The 20,298-nt window shown below is 33.1% G+C and overlaps 1 protein-coding gene across 2 annotated transcripts in view; it reads left to right on the forward strand.

Moving 5' to 3' along the window:
- Positions 1–20,298, forward strand: part of LOC143238650 (uncharacterized) — a 368,402-nt gene that overhangs the window by 18,049 nt on the left and 330,055 nt on the right. The window lies entirely within an intron of this gene.

Consider the following 20,298-nt stretch of genomic DNA (forward strand, 5'->3'; position numbering starts at 1 on the left):
TCTTCAACCGTCTTAATGCAGTAAAAGCTGCGTTCACATTCTTAGCTGGATACTGGACAAACCAGCAAAATTTTCATGAGAAGAAACGCTTCACTAAACATCTGCTGGCTTGTTTCATGCATTTTACAGTAGGCATCCTTCGCACCATTCAGAGATACTGCTTTTGTTGTTCCTTTGAACATGGGAAACTGAAAATCGAGCCGTTGTGCAGAGATCTCTGGGTAGAAGTTTATAACCGAGTTGTCAATCTTGCCAGATGTGATCATGTTCTCAAGTGCCAGATATTGCCTCAAGTCATTGTTGTTTGCATTGAATCTAGTGGTCAGATGTTCTATGACTGTGTCCACAAATTCAAAATATTGGCTTCTGTAGTAATATCTAGCTGTTGCAGAATGGTGTGCTGAGCCATCACCTGTGATCCTTCTGGGGGGTCTGCGAATGCGTGGTAGTTTAATAGGCACCAGATCTAGGGAAGTTACCTTTTTCTCAGCTTCATTAAATATCTTGTTGTAATTTTCCTCTGTTCGCAATACCCACAATTACTCAACTGTCATTGCAGATGCTTCAGTCATGCTAGATACTGTCGCTGATTTTGCTTGGAATGCACGGTTTATTTCCTCTAATGCAGCTAATGGATCCTGAGCCTAAAATTGTCTTTCCTTTGTGAAATCTGTCCAGCAGGCCTCGTGCTTTTACTGCTATATCTGATTTTTCATTTGCTAATTCAGACAAAGAATCAACATTGTCACTGTAGTGATCATTAGCACATGTAATTGCAGATAGGCGGCACAACCAGCGTGTTGGACACAGTGGGCGGATGTATTTAACTGGACCATTGTGGCTGTCTGAAGATACAATATTTTCAAAGATTGTCTTGTATTTGCCTGAGAGCACATAAGTTTGTGCTCTTAATCCTGACAGTGGTAAATTGAGTCTAGTCAGTACATCAAGTATAGACGGGAATATTGTTTCACAAGTTGTATTGGAAACACTGTACAAACCAAAAAATGTCTCATGGACGTCAAGGTTCTCATTTACGTATCGTACACTTTCTACTTCTTGTTCGGCACCTGTAACATCTTGAGCGCCTTCAACCATTAATGCAAAGATTTTACTTTGCTGCACTTCGTGTGCTATGTTCCTCAGTATTTGATGGCTCAACATTTCCATTATTTCATTCTGAGCCTGGGGTGATGTGAATGTGGTTTTCTTTGACAAGTAGGCCGTCAACTCAGGATCTTCCTTTTCCAGGAGCTTCTTTAACTGCAGGAAGTTTCCCTCCGTATCAGTGTGTCCACGTAATGCTAAACCTTGACGCAGTAAGAAACGTAAACTTCTGAATATTTTGTTTATACTTCTTTTGCATTCTTCCTGCTGCTTCTTTTTTCCATCATGTAGCTGGACAGTCATTGGAGTTACATCAAGTGAACCTTCTGGAGATATAGTGAATCTGTGCTGAGAGGAGGATTGGTGTTTGTTGAATTTCTGTTTTGCCTTTTTCCAGTTGCAAAAACCGGTGGATACGAAGATATACTCCACTGGCCTCTCCAATTTTCCTGTAAAAAGGCCTTTATTTTCCGCCTTGGCACAATGAAAGCATATGACTTTTTGAGTCTGATTGTAGAAGTGCAGCCATGAGAACTCATCAAACCACTTGCCCTAGATATTGATATTTTGAGATTTTGCTTTCTGTCGTGGTATTAGTTGTGAGTCTGGATGATATGGCTTTCCACACTGTATCTGTGGAGTATCAGATGTTTCATTACTGCACAAACTTGTTTCATAACTATGCGGTAGTTCATGATGTGCAATAGTTGCACAAGCATTTTCAGACTCGTCCTCTGATGAACATGCATTTTCTCTGTATGGCAAGTTTCTATTCCTTTGCTTGAGGTTGTTGGATTATCTGCATCTGCATTGTCACTTGTAGTACTAGTAACAACGTACGAAGATAGAACAGTAACAGAATGGAAAGTAGGACTGAACTGTACAATGTATTTAAGTTGAATGCGCGAACCTCACAGTCACTACCGAGCTGACTGACCGCCTGGGCATCGCTGGGACAATAATGTGTGCTAGTTACAACACAAGTAATTGCAAGTTTCTCAAAAAATACTTAAACAATCACAAATATATTATATTCCTGTTAAAGCTCATCAAAAGGCAAACACGTTGTGATATAATGTCTGTAAGCACGTCCATTAAATAAAAACACCTAAACAAAAACTAGCAATACAATTCGAGCAGAGGCTTCAGGCCGTTGAAATCGCTCCTTTTGTGTTCTAATTATAGAAGAAAATACAATATGTTTACTATCTATGATAAGAGAATATATTGTTATTTTACCATCAAAGCACCAGCACTTTATTAGAGGGCGGTGATAATCTGAAATTTCATGGATTAATGAGGGCCACAAACATAGGTCTAATAAGCCCTGTTGTAAAATCGAGGCTCAGACTAAAGGGAGTGGAGGGGGGTTGATGTAGGGCGCGTCTGGATCTAAGCGGCCCGAACCTGTCGTTAACTGTACACTAGACGTACACTATGGTCAGCGACTTCTGCAGCTAAGGAGAGTAAGGCGTTCGACAATAAAACCGGCTAGACATGCATAAGAACAAATGGCGTAGGGAAACCGCACAATATACACATAGATTGATACGTCTACAAGCTACAAATGGCCTGCCAGATCTAGATCACAGGAGTTTACACTTGGGAGTAATATTTTCGAATTTCATGCTCAACAATTCAACAGACCAAACTGTAGAGGGGGATGATTGTATGCACCATATCCCCACCTAAAATGAAGGGGGGATATATCCCCTATCCCCCAGAATCTACGCCCCTGTGCATATGCATATGCATTCACGCCCCCTCGTAGTAACAGGGTTTACGTTTCTAGTCGAAGAAGTATTTCATACAATTGCGTCAAGGGTTTATATTTCATTTTTTGAACTATAAAAAGCAAGTATATGGCAATAAAAAGCACTATAAGTTGAATATAACAATAACAATTTTTAACGTACAGAAATCTATTAAGCAAACCTCCGTAAGCGAAATAATGTTAAAATGTGAAAAAAATGATAGGAAAATATTAATGTGAGGGGAAGTTATTACTATTTTAATGCATGAAACATTCTTGAATTTAATTGGTATAAATAGTTAAAGAGAGCAATTTATCTAATTTTATTAATCTTTTATGATTTAGTAGCAATTTTTTTACATGAAATATAATTGAAGTAGTAATTTAGCTACTGCTTGTTCCTATGCAAAAGCTTGTTTGTTTTGAATTTCGCGTAAATCTACACGAGGGCTATCTGCACTAGCCGTCCCTAATTTAGCAGTGTAAGACTAGAGGAAAGGCAGCTAGTCATCACCACCCACCGCCAACTCTTGGCTACTCTTTTACCAATGAATAGTGGGATTGACCGTAAATTTATAACGCCCCCACGGCTGAAAGGGCGAGCATGTTTAGTGCGACAGGGATTCGAACCCGCGATCCTCGGATTAAGAGTCGAACGCCTTGACCCACCTGGCCATGCCAGGCCCCTATGCAAAATATACTAACTTTATTAGGCCAAAAAGCTAAAACAAAGAAAAAATCATTGTTATTAGTCTCTGCTTATTGAAAGGTAAAATAAAGTCCAGTTTATTTGTTTATATTTTTCTCATAATTGTTTGGTCATTTCTTGTTAGCGTGCAGAGATTCTGGGAAGTTTTACTAATTAATTACGAAAACATAATAAAGAAGGTTTAAGAGAGGATCACACTTAACTCGTTTTATAATATCTTGATGTACAAAACAAAAAATTCAAAAGATTATTTAAATCTTATAATATTAGGAAGATCAAAATAACAAAATAAATAAATATCTACCTATACATTTGTTAATTTATTAATGCAAATAAAATATAATTTAAGAAGAAGAATATTTTACAGAGAAAGAGCGTAAAATAAAATACAAAATTTAAAGCCGATATAGATAGCTAGAACACTAAATAACACACTCTAAAAGTTTTGCTGTAATAATATTTCTTTACTAGGCCCGTAGTGCTAACTTTTTTGGTTTGTCACCAAAACTGGCGATAATACCACGTTATGACTAACATGTAACGTAAATTATAACATTTTTCAAACAGACTGAACTACTTATGTCATATATCCTTTGAAAATGAATCTTTTCGACACTCCTCCTCCACGCCACATCTGGCAAAGATTTCAATAAAAACAGTAATCGGTTTTCGGAAAAAGACAACATGCTTGAGCAGAAAAGAGTAGCTGTTGTAATATCTCTTTATTAGTGTAAGCACAAAAGACCATAATGTAGCGTATACCGACTCCTTCAAAGTACACCACCCATATGTTACCATATTCACAAATTTTTACAAAGAAGTTAATCATCAGACATTCCTATAGGTGCCGAAAAAATAGAAATGTTATCTTCTATTGATATTATATTTTTCTGTATTTCTCTATTTACACGAGGGTAAAGAAACAAAAATAATATTGACTTACAACTTTTGTTTGGAATCTCGCGAAAAGCTACACAAGAGCTATTTGCTCTAGTCGTTCCTAATTTAGCAGTGTAAGACTAGAGGAAAGGCAGCTAGATATCACCACCCACCGCCAACTCTTAGGCTACTCTTTAACCAACGAACAGTGGGATTGACCATCACTTTATAACGCCCCCACAGCGGAAAGGGCTAGCATGTTTGGTGTGACGGGGATTCGAACCCGCGACCCTCAGATTATGAGTCGAGTGCCTTAACCACCTGGCCATGCCGGGCCAATCTTTGTTTTAATGGACCAAACAAATTCTAGGTGCTATTTTGTGTCTCAATAAGAGGTTTAGAAAATCGACATTTAAATAGATACATTTACTTTGATTTTAAGTATGATGAATTTACATTATTTCATTTAAGGAGAAAACCTAAAATTAATGTTTAATTTCAGTTTTACACATAAACTAAATTAACTTGTGTAAATTATTGTAATTTTAGATACGAGTGTTTTCGATATACAATTATTTTTTTACTTGCCAAATTGTTAGTTTTCAGTTCTTGAGATAAATTATGAGAATTTACAAAGTATAAAGAAGTATATTAGATTGATAGTATATTTGCTTTGAAAACAAATTAAACTTTTTATTGCCATTGTGTGTAATAAATTAAAAGCAGAAATTATTTAGTCAACATCTCTAGTCATTAGCTAATTAGTTTCGTTGCAGTTTTAATAAATGTACAAACAATATGAGAAACACCTAATTGTTCATTAACCACTTTGATTAATAGTAGATAAATTTCCTTGTTCCCTCTAGGTCTTGTTGTAAATATTTAAAAATATATACGTTTTATTCTATTTCTATATTTGTCTTAACCCGTACCTTCATAGTTTCTTCAGCTACAAATAAAATATTTTTGTTTTTAAGTTACGTTAAGAAAGACATTTACTCCCTAAAATATCGTTTTGCTATTCATAAAAATACTGATCTGTTACAGTATGTTGTTTGCAGTAAATAAGGGCAGAATAAGTTATGTTTTTGAAAGGGATATATTGATGAGTCGATTAAGAAAAATAATCCATTCAAATAACCGATTTATATCAGAAATTGTTCAATTTTCAGAACTCCAGAACAAATAATTTGTTTATTTATTGAAGCAACAGTGATGATGACGAAACTCGAAATTAGGTTTTCACTCTTTCTCTTCAGCTTTCAAACATTTGCTTCTTCAAGGTATTTTTGTAATGCATTTAAGAGAATCCTTCTTTGGGTGTTCTTGTGGATGCCTGTGTTTTTTTTTCTGTGTCCTCACCTTTTAAAGGATTTGCTTCAACACTTCTAGCATCTTACAAAGCCTTCTTTCGCAATTGCATTGCAAAGAAAGAAAATTCTGTTTTCCCTCTTCGATTATGTTTTCGTATTCGATCATAAAGCAATGGCAAATTTACAAAATAGTACCATTTTACGTTTTATAACAAATTCGTTTATCTGTTAAACGATTTCTGGTTCTTTATTTTTCTTTTCTTTTTTCAGTATTAAGGTCTATAACACAACCTATGTTTTAAGATACGTTGGAATACGGATTAATAAATTAACATACTCTGAATTTGTGTTTTAAATTCACAAACTGTTGTTCATGAACCACATCTTGATAACTTACTCTATTATATTTATTATATCTGTAAAATCCAAGTAGAACTTCTTGGCTTAGTTCTCGACTATTTCAATTTACTCTTTATGTAATAAAAGTAGAAGACAAGATCCAAATAAATCAAATTATAGGACTGATAAAACTTACATAACACTTTCACTTATTGCTTGTTTGTTCAACTGATTAAAACCACTTGCATACAGTCAACTAAACATCCATGTCAGCTATGTACTGTATGTGGTTGAGGTATAGCCATCCTTAAATGAACTGTAGATCAGAGGGAGGGCAGACAGTCGATAGTACCCGTAGCCCAAATAGTGAGATGACTGTCGCTGTTATAATACATGTACGGCTCAAAATGCGATTTATGTTTTGCTAGCCATACGTCCAGACTAAAAATCGCTACTAACCAGAGAGTCAAGCTTGGGCCAGTTGACTTATTTGTATCTGCCGCGCTTGGTCTAAAACAGCAAAAATAATAGCTCTTTGAATTCGAACTCACTAAATCTCTTTAACTTAATTATTCTAAAAAATGCCATTGCTCACAGATATGGTACGTCAGAATTTATAGATTAATTTTAGTTTTGCATAATCTCCTCTTACTTATTGTTTTTAATATAAACTAACAAACATTTAGAAAGACATATATAACCATGAAAAACAACATAACCTTTGACCTTCATGACTGTTATTCAAGATAATAACTAAATAAGAATCAAGTAATGAAACTTTGTAGAATGGACGGCAACTGCCTGTTATGGAGACACAAGTGTAGAGTCTTCCGCCTTTCGTCTTCAAATCCTGAATACTCTGCCTAAACAATCTAGCAAAGAATAAGAGTCAAGTAGTTATAGTTTGAGAAGAAGATGAGAAAATGTTAGAATGGATGAGACAAGAATTATTTGTTGTGAATTGGGAAGCTGAGTTATTCGGAGACAGTGATGAAATATCGAAAAAAAATTAGTTTTCTTTTAATATTGAAGATAAATATATTTTTTATGAACAGAAAGAGGTAATTACAATTACAAAATCAGTTTACTTAAAAATAATATAAAAAATAAAATTAAAGAAAAATATCATAAATTTAAGAAATTTAAGTTGACTGGTAAGATGGAATGTTTATAAGATGTTAGTAGATAAAGAGACTTGGTCAAACAGGAAATTATGACATCAAAAATTATCTATGACAAAAGGTTGATTGAAAATGTAAAAAATTGACTATAACAATTTATTTAAATACATTAAGGATAAACAAATTGTTAAGACGGAGTAGGACCCATGATGGATAATAAAGGAAAGCTTGTATTTGATGATTATGAGGGTGTTTGGTTATTAAATTGTGTTTTTCTCCTTCCGTTTTTACTAATAAAGATTTAAGCATTATTTTTAATTTTGAATAGTCAATAGATGTAAACAACATCGAACAAGATGACTGCTTCATTCTAAGCGCGTTCAAATGAAGTTTAAAGAACAATAAGACTCATGGTCTAAATAATATTTATTCAAGGACTTTGAAGAAGATTAACGACTGGATATGTGAGCTACGTATTCCTAGTTGTTGTAAGTACTTAAACAGTAGGCAGATGTCAAATAGTTAAGAGTTAGCTTATGTCACTGGTTTTCGCAAGAGAAATAATAAAAATTGTAATTGAAAGGTAATGATAAGCATATTCATCTTACATCATATTATTTCTTTATTTGTTTTGAATTTTCCTGCAAAGCTACACAATGACCATCTGCGATAGCTATCCCTAATTTAGCAGTGTAAGACTAGACAGAAGGGAGCTAGTTATCACCATCCACTGCCAATTCTTGGTCTACTCTTTTACTAACAAATAGGGTGATTGATCGGTACATTATAACGCCCCACGACTAAAAGAGCGAGCATGTTTGGTGTGATGGGGATTCGAATCCGCTGAACCTCAGATTACGAATCACATTACAGTCAAACTGGCTTAATGTCACAAGTCGAGGTACCTCAGGGCTCAGTCTTAGTAATTTTGCCCTTTTTGATTTACACCAATGGAAAAGATAAAGAAACTGTCACTAAATTTCTTGAAGTTGCTTATGATAATAAGATATAGAGTGTTTCTAGGTGGAAAGAGGATGCTTTTGCTTTACAAAAGGAGAAGATTTTTTAGGAGGGTTTTTAGAATAGTGCCTGAGATGGAGGGATTGTCGTATGAAGAGAAGTTAATATCTCTGAAATTGTTTTATTTTGAAAGAAGGAGATTGAGAAGGGATCTTATTCAGATGTTTAAAATTGTAAAGGGCGTTGATAATGTTGATGTATAACTTTATTTGATACTTAACATCGAGAATAGTAGGAATAGGAGACACAATGTAAATTTTGGCATGGTAGGAGTGAACTTCAGTAAGGACAGTTATATTTTTGTAACAGGATGGTTGGCCTCTGGAGTGGATTCCTTTGGATGGTGTGAAGGTAGTAAACTCAACTTAAATGAGTCTAACAGATAGCTGGACAACTATTTCCATGATAAGGGCTGGCTTCAATATTTGTTTTTAAAATTATTTATTTAATAGTTTTAGATTCGTTTAGAGGATGGAACAGCCAAGATAGGTCAGTGAGTGCTTTGTTGTATCTAAATATTATGTTATGTATTATACCAATTTGTTATTGTTACTATATCTTTCATATCTTTTTAAGTTTGCGTTATAATGCTTATAAAAAATGAGTCTCTGTAATATGTGCATGCCTTTGTGCAGCACTTTTAGGTGTCAGTGGTATTCAGGAAAAATCAGCGTGGTTGGAATTCATGTCGTAAGTGTTGTTAATCATCGTGACGTACAGAGAATTGCACATCTTCAGTCATCTCGTCCCTCATCAACCCTATGGCCTATGAATTCTCAAGTTAAGATCCACGACTCTGTTACTGGAATTTTGTTGAAGCATTATGAATTACAAGTGTAGATAACGCCTATACTTAAACCATTCTGGGAAGAAACACTAAAATAATAAAGCAATATTCTCCTATTATTAAAAACTGTAATGCAAGACATTTTAGCTTTTCTATGAAAAGGATATCTGTTGTGTTGAGCCGTATCGACTATAGAAGAAAAGGCAGATTTACACAGGGTTAAAATAGACTATTTCACGACTAGATACCATCGCACGCTGGAAGGAGTAGGTGAATTTAAAAAGCTTGTTACTAGATTTTTTCATTTCAGTAGATATTAACACTTGTTTGTTGGATGAAGGCTTCATTTTTTGCCCATCTCAGGTTCGATGAGATGATGATAGTTCGAGGTGCAGTGACGTAGCTAGTTGAGTGTTCGGCTCAGGTTATAGGTTACGAATTAAGAGTGCTTTATTTTTTCTTAAGAGTTCATTCATCTTTTCCTTAGTCTATTATTTTGAAATGTCCTCTCGTTGGTTTTTCGCTATAGTCGTTTTCGTATGTGGTTGTAAATTATAAAATTACAGAAATGGCTATTGTGTTCAAGCTCTTTGATTCTGGTATTTAACGTTCGAGTCGTTCACCCAGTACAGACTTGCCTACAACGAGGAAACAAATATTTTTATAATAACAGATATTTTCTTGAAGGAAGTATTTTTACTTTAAACAGGAAGAAGTTAGGTATCTTTTTTTTTCGGCTTAAAGATTATTCTTAGGCTGTTGGGGAGTGTTTCATTGCAGAATGCTTTTAATTTTACTTTTCACATTGATGCCTTGGAAACCAGGGAAAGATAACACCAAAGCGATAGGGCATTTAGTAAAGTTAAAATTAGAACATTTAGGGTGTTAAATGATATGATATATCCAAAAATACTTATGTCGTTGATTGCTAGAGGGCAGGTATTTTGAACCAAATATTTTTAATATTCAGAAACTCGTCATGAAAATAATCACAATAGGTGGGTGAGTTTATATGCTCTATGAACTTAAATACTTATTGAATTAGTTTTCAGCCAGTCGGTATAAATGTGCAGAAATGACAGTATAGGGCATAAAATGTCAGTTTCTGGCGGTAAATAGTGTTGAGCCTGTTGTTCTGATTGATGACATTTATATCTAAAAAAATAGCTCAGATTTTTTTCCGTTTTAACCATAAACTCGATATTTTTGTGATTTAAATGTAAGTAATATTGAAAATTTTTCACGTGGATTTGCTTTCTGAATACAATGAAAATCTTATCAACGTATCTCTTATAAGCTGGAGATTTAAAGACGGGCATGACTATAATAGATTGGTTTCATGATGAGACAAGAACAAATTATCCAGTATGAGAGCAGGTGGGGAGCCCAATATGATCATATATATTATTATTAACACAAAATTAGATTATTTGGTTTTAGTTTTAACTAGTTTTGTAAACTGATTTTTAGAAAAGCCATTGACTTTACTGTTACCAGGAAGTACTAAATCACTACATAATTAGATTAATTCATCAAGTGAAATGTCAGTGTATATTGACTTAATATTAAAACTTGTGATGTATACAGATGAATTAAATCCAAAGTATTTCGCAAAATTAGAGAAATCAAACGAGTATTTAAATGTACAGTTGTTCTTAGTAAACGGAGGTAACGATCTGCATACTTTATAAGAAATGGCATTCTCTTTTTCTTTTTAGTTTTAAAAGGAGTTTTTTAAATTCATTTTCTCTCTGTTGAATGGACAAAGCATATTTCCGTTTAAGCCTATTTCATTTTAAAGCCGTAATAGTAAATAAAGCATTGGAAGAGTAAAAATCAAAAACAAAAGCCAAGATGAAGTATGCATACTGTCAAGCTAACGTGCTGATACCACTATACCGTACAGGTACATAAATCATTCATGTGCATATTAGATACCATAAGGAAATAACATCATAGATAAAGCATACAGGCAAACGTGAAAGCGAATTTGCCAATGTATTAATAAGGTGCACGTATATGCAACAATTCATGCTTTATCTCTCTCAGACTCCTCTCATGGTATTTCCTGCCTTTGGGTTCATCAAATGGGCCCTTTGGCAAGCAACTGAAGAGGAGAGGGACAAGTAAAACAGCCCTGCACATGAGTAATTTAGAACTAAAGTCGCCATCACATATGACGTCATGGATAATGGGGAAAGGTCTGTAAAGTCTAGATATTCATCTTTGTACTATTACCATGAGCACGACTCCATAGTTCATACAATGGGATCAAGATGTAATGGTATTGGAATAATGTATCATTTTAAGATTTCATGCGACTTTAATGTACGCATCATTGAAGAAGCATGGAAGATGTCTTTAATTAAACAGTAAATTCTTTCTCATATACAAATTTAATTTGCATATGAGTTTCTACTTATAAAATCATCACAGTTAATATATAGAGGCAATTTTCTTTTAAATTACATCTTACAATTTTCCTTTGGGGATTTCACGATAGTTAGGAACGTTATATAAAAGGTTATCTGTGTATAGCTATTCCTAATTTCGAGCTATCAGACTAAGGTTTAGGTAGCTAGTCAATAGCATCCATGTTTGACAAATTGTAGATCAAATTCTGCCTATCACTCATGGGTAGATCAGTGATATCTCTACGAGCTTACATTACCTAAATCCTGAATTCGATTATTCGTAGTAGCCAAAGTGTAGGAAACCTATTGTGTTACTAAGTGGAAAAAAACTAATAGTTTTACGCCATTTTCCTGTTAGTTTGGTCGCTAAATTCTTAATCTGTGGGTCGTGGATTAAAATCTAACTGGCACTTTCAGGTTGATTTGTTTATAATTTGGCACAAAGCTACATGAGGGCTATCTGCGTTAGCCGTTTCTAATTTAGACTACTCCTTTACCAAAGAATAGTGGGATTAAACGTCACATATAACGCCTTCAGAGCTGAAAGGTCGAACAAGTTTAATGTGCTTGGAATTCAAACCCGCGTAAGGCGTGCGACTCGTAATCCGAGGGTCGCGGGTTCGCGCCCGCGTCGCGCTAAAAAGGCTCGCCCTCCCAGCCGTGGGGATGTATAATGTGACGGTTAATCCCACTATTCGTTGGTAAAAGAGTAGCCCAAGAGTTGGCGGTGGGTGGTGATGACTAGCTGCCTTCCCTCTATTCTTACACTGCTAAATTAGGGACGGCTAGCACAGATAGCCCTCTAGTAGCTTTGTGCGAAATTCCAAAACAAACAAACAAACAAATCAAACCCGCGACCTCAGATTACGAGTAGAGCGCCCTAACCACCTGTCTATGTCTGTCCACGCACTTTCAGTTGATAGGACGTAGTAATATAATGATGAATCCCATTATTCGTTGTGAGAAAGTAGTTCAAGTATAGACAGAGAAAGGGTAGTGTTGACTAATTCTCTTCTCTATTGCTTCAGAATTAGGGACGCCCAGCACAGAGAGACTTTAAACAAAGTCAGTAAATAAACAAACAAATAAGACTACATTTGAGAAAAGGAGCAGAAAGATTGCGTTATTTCCTCTTTACATTATTTTTCCTATCTATGGGAAAACTAAGAATTAATAATCACTCCAACTTTACAACATATTGCGTTATACCTCGGTGGCTCAGCGGTTTATGACGCTATAAATCGGATTTCGATATTCAGGGTTTCTTTTTTTTTCACTTTTTCTCTCTCTCTCTATATATATATATGTGTGTGTGTATATACATTATTATAATTTGTCCATTCAAATTTCACTTTCTGGAAATATTACATTTCATACAACAATTTCTTTTCTTCTTTCTTTCAACTTTTACCATTTCTTAGAATTACCTCCTTTTTAAAAAACGGTTTCAGAACATTTATTACTCTTAAGCTCTACTTTTTAGTTTATTTCTTTTTATCTTGTACATTGATTACAAAGTACACAATAATTATACAACACGAAAGATAGTACGTTTGTTTGTTTGTAATTAATCCCAAAGCTACACAAAGGGCTATCTGTGCTCTACCCACCAGGTGTATTGAAACCAGGATTCTAGTGTTGTAAGTCTGCATACGTACCTCTGTGCCACTGAGAGAGGCAAATAAAACGTTTAAATGTACATATATATATTATAATCCCATCATCAACCAGATATATTTGTGTATATATAAATATACCAAATGTCCTTCAAAGACATATTGTATACGTCACATCAACTCGAAAATACGTAAAAGCGTAATAAACCTTGATGTAACAGGCATGAGTTTCCTTTTTCTATTAAATTCTTCAAACATTAGATGAAATGGAATTGGATATGATTAATTTTACACCTGAGACTTCTATTATACTGTATGCACCCATTTCATCGAAAACAAATTATTTTTTGTAAATAATGCATTGTAACCAGTGTTATTTGCCTAAAAACAAACGTAATTTTACTGACTTAAATAACACATGAAATTGAAAGATTTGGTTATAAATTGCTCAGTAGACAATAGTATTACATACAGGCCTTGATACAAGAGGTCGGTTTTAGTTTATATTTTGAATCTATTCATCGCTATTCTTTGGAAATTTGCAAGTCTGGGGTCACCTTGACAGATTATCTTAGCAACATTATTTATTATTTTTTGGCTTTTTTCAATCTCGAATGTGAAATTCTGTGTGCTACAAGACAAAGTATATAAATATTCTTAAGAATCGATTTTGAAGAAATAAATGTTTATTTTCTAGAATTACGAACCTACCAGTGGTAAAATAAGAATTAAATAAATGAATGCATGAAAGATGAGAAAAACAAATAAATAAATAGAAACTTCAACAATCAGGAACAACTTCGTCTCAAAATTCAAGAAACTTTGAACACATCAAAGTTTCATACAATATCTGTTAGTACGACTCAACCTTAAACTTCAACTCTGAAAAAGAGACATTCACACAAATTTATTGTTTTATAATTAACTCCATAGCGTAATTATAAAACAAACACCCACATTTAAATAAATTATTCTGAGAACCATGGGCTGTAATCAGAAACAGTTAAAAGTGGTACAGGATTTTTCACACATTACTATAATGCATATCTGAATCCCAAATTAGCAGTGTTTTTTATTTTTTTATTTTATCATATTTTTTACAGCAATGCAAAATTTGTCGTGATTTTAATGGACATTTTAATAAATGTGTATCGGTGCACAAACAAATTGTAATGATTTACCCTACCACATCCAAAGGTTACTGAATAAAATCTATTGTTTTTAATACGCCTGTAGTTAGTTTCTCTAGGTCTGGAATTTTTAAGGCGTAATCTATTTAAATATGGGATTTCTTTATTGATTACTATATGCAATCATATTTATGTAAACTAACGTACTTCCATTCATTTTTAATATAAACACATAGTACAACATTTTAACCAAAACAAAATATGTGTTGCGTCAAATAAAGTACATGCATTTATAAAAAAAAAAAAGAAAACGAACTAACGTTTCTCAAGAAGACTTACTTTTACACTTATATAATCACTCTAGAAAATTACGTAAATAGAAAGACTAATTATCCAAAGTCATTAGCAAGTTGATAAAATAATTCGCTAAATAAACTTAGCCTATATACTCCTCTGGCTTCTTATTATAAAGTTACTACAGGATACAAAGTAAAACAAGAAATAAAAAACATTGAAGGAAATGAGAAGTACAATGCAATGCCATTGCTGAGGCAGAATTACATTTCTTATTTATTTTTTTTTTTAAGAGAACGGATGTTAATTCTATCGCTTCACTTACTAACTATGTAATGTGGTTGTCCAACGAATGTGTTAATTTTCATTTCAAAATGAAAATAAGATACATCTATGAGTAATTCACGAAGAAATAGTAACTCCAATTCACATGCAAAGATAAGGTTTGAATTTCGTGCAAAGCTACACAAGGGCTATCTGCGTTAGCCGTCCCCAATTTAATAGTGTAAGACTTAGGGGAAAGCAGCTAGTTATCACCACCCACTTCTTGGACTACTCTTTTACCAACAGATGGTGGGATTGATCGTGACATTATAACGCCCCCACGGCTGATGAGACGAGCATGGTTGGTGTGATATTGACTCGAATTTGAAATCCTCGTATTACGCATCAAGTGCCTTAACTACTTGGCCACGCTGGGCACCAAAAGTAAGGAATTTGTGGATATTTGTTCCAATGTATATGTTTACGATTTGCTCCAATGTCATAAAACTTGTAAAGAAGAATATCAAATATGTAATATCTATGCAATATCCTATGTATTTATATTGCCATCCAGTGACACAGCGGTGTATCTACTGCTTGATAAACCCTAAATACCAGGTTTCCATACCCATGGTAAGCGGAGAAAAAGAACCCAATGTGCATCTTTGTGCTTACATCAAACAAGCTGTTTGTATTACTTAAATTCTGTTGAAGATAATGAATAATTGATTTCGTCTATTAACAGTTTCTTTTATAACTGTTATAGGTCTGGATTTTAAGTAACATCTGAAGCTTCGTACTCAATTCATTACTATTTATTACCGAACCTCTTTCTCATTTCAGTTTCAAATTTTTAAACATTTTACAACATGCTCTTTTCTTCTTAAATTGTGTGTAAATATTTATTTTTAATCAACTGCAGATCTCATAGACTCGGCTCAGTTTTTCTTCAGCCACTGATGAATGAAGGACGAAATCTAATCTTTAGGTATTTGTAGCCCATACACACAACTTGACATAGCGAGGATATTTTAATAATGCACATTTAGCCCTTCTACATAACTAATAGCTTATTCTTTATTTCGATGCCGAGCTTATTGCGTTATACTTTCGTAAACTTATTTCACATTGTTCATCATTTATCTTGTATTATCATTAGTTCAACTCATTAATATACTAGTTTCAGTTTGTACTTTAAAGTGATTTTATTTTATAATTTTATACCGATGAACGTCTTTTCCTTTTCGAGAAAAAATATATATCTCAGATTTTTTTATCTTACACGAAAAAAAGTTTGTTGTTTCTGTAATACATGATATAAAAATTGTATCAAACTTCGTCAAAGATCCCTTGAGTCAATCAATGTTTACTATGGTGCCTAGAATTGGTTGTCAGAGGCTAAACATATCGTTTTGAAGTTGCAGTTATTTGTTTTGGACAGGCACAATTTTCGAAGATTCCTTGTCGTTGTTGAAAGATTATTTTTTTTATAGTCATTTTCACAAATATTTTGTTTGTTTTGATTTTCGCGCAAAGCTACACGATGGCTATCTGCGCTAGTCGTCCCTAATTTAGCAGTGTAAGACTGAATGGAAGGCAGTTAGTCAGCATCACCCACTGCCATCTCTTGGGCTATTCTTTTATTAACAAACGGCAGGATTGATCGTTACGTTATGACGCTCTCATGGCTGAAAGGGCGAATTTATTTGGTATGATGGAGATTCGAACTCGCGACCCTCTAACCACCTGGCTATGCAGGGCCTCCACAAACTATGATGGAACGATAGAATCATAGGGTCTACTATCTGTGGTTATGAATGTTGCTGACATTTTTATTGTATCATATGCCAGATTTAATACAATCTAAGATATAGTTATTCATAACTGATAAATTAAAATATTGGAATAATTAAGTAACAATAAATACTGTTCAGGCTGTATATACTTTATAAGATTATACGCCTTGCTTCTCCAAATGTTGAACAAAACTGATAATTTCGTAGTCTCAGTCCAATAGTGTTACTAGTTAAATAGAAATTATGCAAGCTAGTCTATGAGTTTTGTGAAAGAACATAGTTTGATTACCTATCTATCGCTTTGAAACCATATTAACATGTTGTGCTTGTGAGTTTTCCTTTTCCATTGAAGACTAAGAACATAAGCCTACTAATGGTTTTCTAATCAGTTTAATTTTACTTGTTGAAAATTTCAAAAGTCTTCTCAGGATTTTGACTGGACACTTTTGCTTAAGTAATCTCATTTCCCAGTCCCTGTATAATTTTTGTCATTTCATAAATAAATTTTACATTAAATGCTTAGTTCAAACATTATTTGTCTGTGTGAACGTAACTCACATGTGGTAAACTTGGTTATTTAAAAAATGGAGGAACGAAGATATTTAACGAGCAAATGTGGAGCCATGAGGTCATAAGGTTTTTGCACTGGCGAATTATAAATATAAGACTGAAAGTGTAGAGTAAAATATGAACTAACTTGTTGTATACTTAGAAATGTAATAAACAGTGGACGAGACAGATGATCATATTTCAAATTATATATCATTTGAAATAAATTTAAGTTGAAATAAAAGATACAAGTATTCCACCAGCAAACTTTAAAAAAACATTCAAATTGAACAGACTAGTACGAATGCACTATTTTTCATCTTTATGAGGCCATTATATAAAGAGTAAACAATGTGTCACGAAAGTAATCAGTTGATATTTATTTAGCGGTTATTTACACCCACAATGAAACTGTGTAACTCTGAGTAAGCTATTCGCGTGTGCATAACATGTGTTTACATTCTTATTAATGAAACCTCAGAAAATTATATAAAAGTTAATATATACGTCTAAGTATACATGTATATTAGTGTATGGCAGGGTTCCTCTTATTTTATATCTGTTTTCAAGTCGACTTTAAATGTAATTGGAAACCGCATCAAAATATTGAAATAGAAATATTTTTATTTAAAAACTCAATTGCAGCTAAAAGTAAAAATAGAGCATTACAATTATGAATTTTAAAATGAGGTAGGGATCCTGTTACATAAATTAACAAAAAGTTACCTGTAACCACATTTTTGGGTGTTCAATCTGAATTGGTCGTCATGATGCGAAAGATAAGTAAATTAAAAGCTTTTGCTATTAAAGTTAGCAATCAAAGATAAATTAAATGGATTACACTTTGAAATATATATTTTATATTAAAAATATATTTCTCAAATTAAAAGAATCAGCTGACAATAATTACCTAAAATGTAAATGAACCTCAACTGATAAAATGTATGCACTGAAGAAAATAGACTTTATCAATAACAATGTGTTGAAAATTAAATAATTTAATGCTAGTTAATAATTATTATTTACTAATTCAGTATTTATACATATATGGAATGAATACAGCATCTATAAAGTTTTAGTATAGCGATTTTCCTCATAATTAGAACTTTTGTACTAATTGAAACCACAATCACAAATTTATAATATATAATCCTCACTTTGGCTTACAGTTAAGGGTATAAATCTGCCAAAGCAGGAATTAAATTTACAAAAATTCTGATTGTGGTTTTAATTCTTGTTTCATTAATTTTCTATCAGATTCCCACTTAATTTAAAATTCATAACTTTTTAATTTTATTCCTTGTTAGTTTTATGCGTTATATTTGTTTTTCAGTATATACTTTACCTTCAGAAAGCGTCTCGTGACCAGCCATCTATATATAGCGCCAGCTATTGGATGGAATTGGGTTGAAAATTTATTTAACTACGTGGATTTTAAGTTTACCATTAATAAAAAAATCAGTATGTATTTATATGAATATTAAAAGTTTGCAACTCTCTTTGTTAACCTCAAGATGACCTAACAAGATCGAAACGTTGTTCTGTACTTTATTTTAATTAACGTTTTAATACCCATACCAGCCGTCTTGGGAATACATTTTTACTTCAAGTGGGTTTCTTGTCATCACGACTTTTATAAGATGTAGTGTAGTTGTTATATAACTTATTACACCACTATTTTATATCGAATATATCACGTTTTTTGCTGATTTGCATATCAAGATCATATTTATAAAACATACCTGAACTGCCATGGAATTTAATGTAACAGTAAAGTAAAAGATGAATCATTTAATATAAAAATCGGAAAACCCAAAACAGATACGTTATATATAATTAGAACAAATCATTTAAGAAATAGGTGTAGCATTATGAGAGCGCAGTAAACATTTTATGGCTACTTCGAAGTTCTAAATAAAGATTAAGTAATGAGAATTATAAGCAGATCGACGACTACTCTTACACTTAAGAAGACTGTTGCTGTTAAATCAAACATTACTTATCTAAACAGATTAAAGTAGAAGTACTAAAATGAAACTCACTGTTCTTCAATCTATGACATTATACGACTCATAAGATTAACATTTGAAAAAGAAATTATTTGTTGAATTAAATAGCTTCAGGAACATTTTCGTAAAACTAACGATAATCGGCAAACCATTTATAATTATATTACAGCAAATTATTATGCATAAATAGAGAGGCGTCAAAATAGCAAATGTTTCTGGATCATGTGATCTCAAAGGTACGATCAGAATATTAATGGTTTATGTCAGTAACGTTGTTAGGGTGATCTTGAATATGTGAAATTGTACTGTGGATGTTTTGCTTGCTCTTTCACCCTTCTTTCTCAGATGATGGATATTTTGGCCAATTACAAACGACAATGAAAACTTCATGATTTCCATCCATTCAAGAGATAATGAGAAACTGTTCGCATACTGATGCATTGATACCTTATTTTTCATTATGTCAACGATCAGAACATTCCTTTTTGATTCATTGGTTTTGTTAATGACTTGTTTTTCTCTTGGTACTATACAGGCTCAGATATTTGAACTTCTTAAACTGGCATTTGGACAGATGAGATGTCAAACGCCTAATGAATCAATTTTTATGCCAGCTAGGGAGCATTAACAATTCATCGACAATGTTAACAGTGGTGATGCATTTGGTTAGAAACGCTATCATTCATTCAATTTTCACCAGGTTTAGAAAATTTGAAGTGGAAGACAAGTTAGTTAAAAAGGTTAAAATGTCACCAGTAATACTTGATTCTTAGTTTAGTAATAAAATTTTTATGAGACACTAGTGAAGCTAGAAACATACTCATAGGGAAAAGATTTGTGTTAGACTGTATCAAATTTTCAGGATCAACTAATGCCAATGTTAATAGTGATCAATTGGTAGTATGATGTGTCTGAAGTCTAATATTAGGCACAGAGTGAAATAACAATGAAGTCAGTTGCATGCTAATAGCTGCACAATACTTACTAACTACAATAAAAGTTAACAACAAATTGAGAAATCATTCATAATGATTTTAATAAAGTAATGTTAGAAGAATAAACTCATAAGCTGGAGTAACTTTATTCAAACATTAAATCAAAAATTTTGTGTTATACAAATAGAGATAGAGATCTTCTTCTATGAACACCATATATTAATAAAACACCTTATTTTTGAAAGTCTCTTGAGCGATTTTTT

Source organism: Tachypleus tridentatus, chromosome 13 (genome assembly GCF_004210375.1).
Source record: "Tachypleus tridentatus isolate NWPU-2018 chromosome 13, ASM421037v1, whole genome shotgun sequence".
Taxonomy (NCBI): Eukaryota; Metazoa; Arthropoda; class Merostomata; order Xiphosura; family Limulidae; genus Tachypleus; species Tachypleus tridentatus.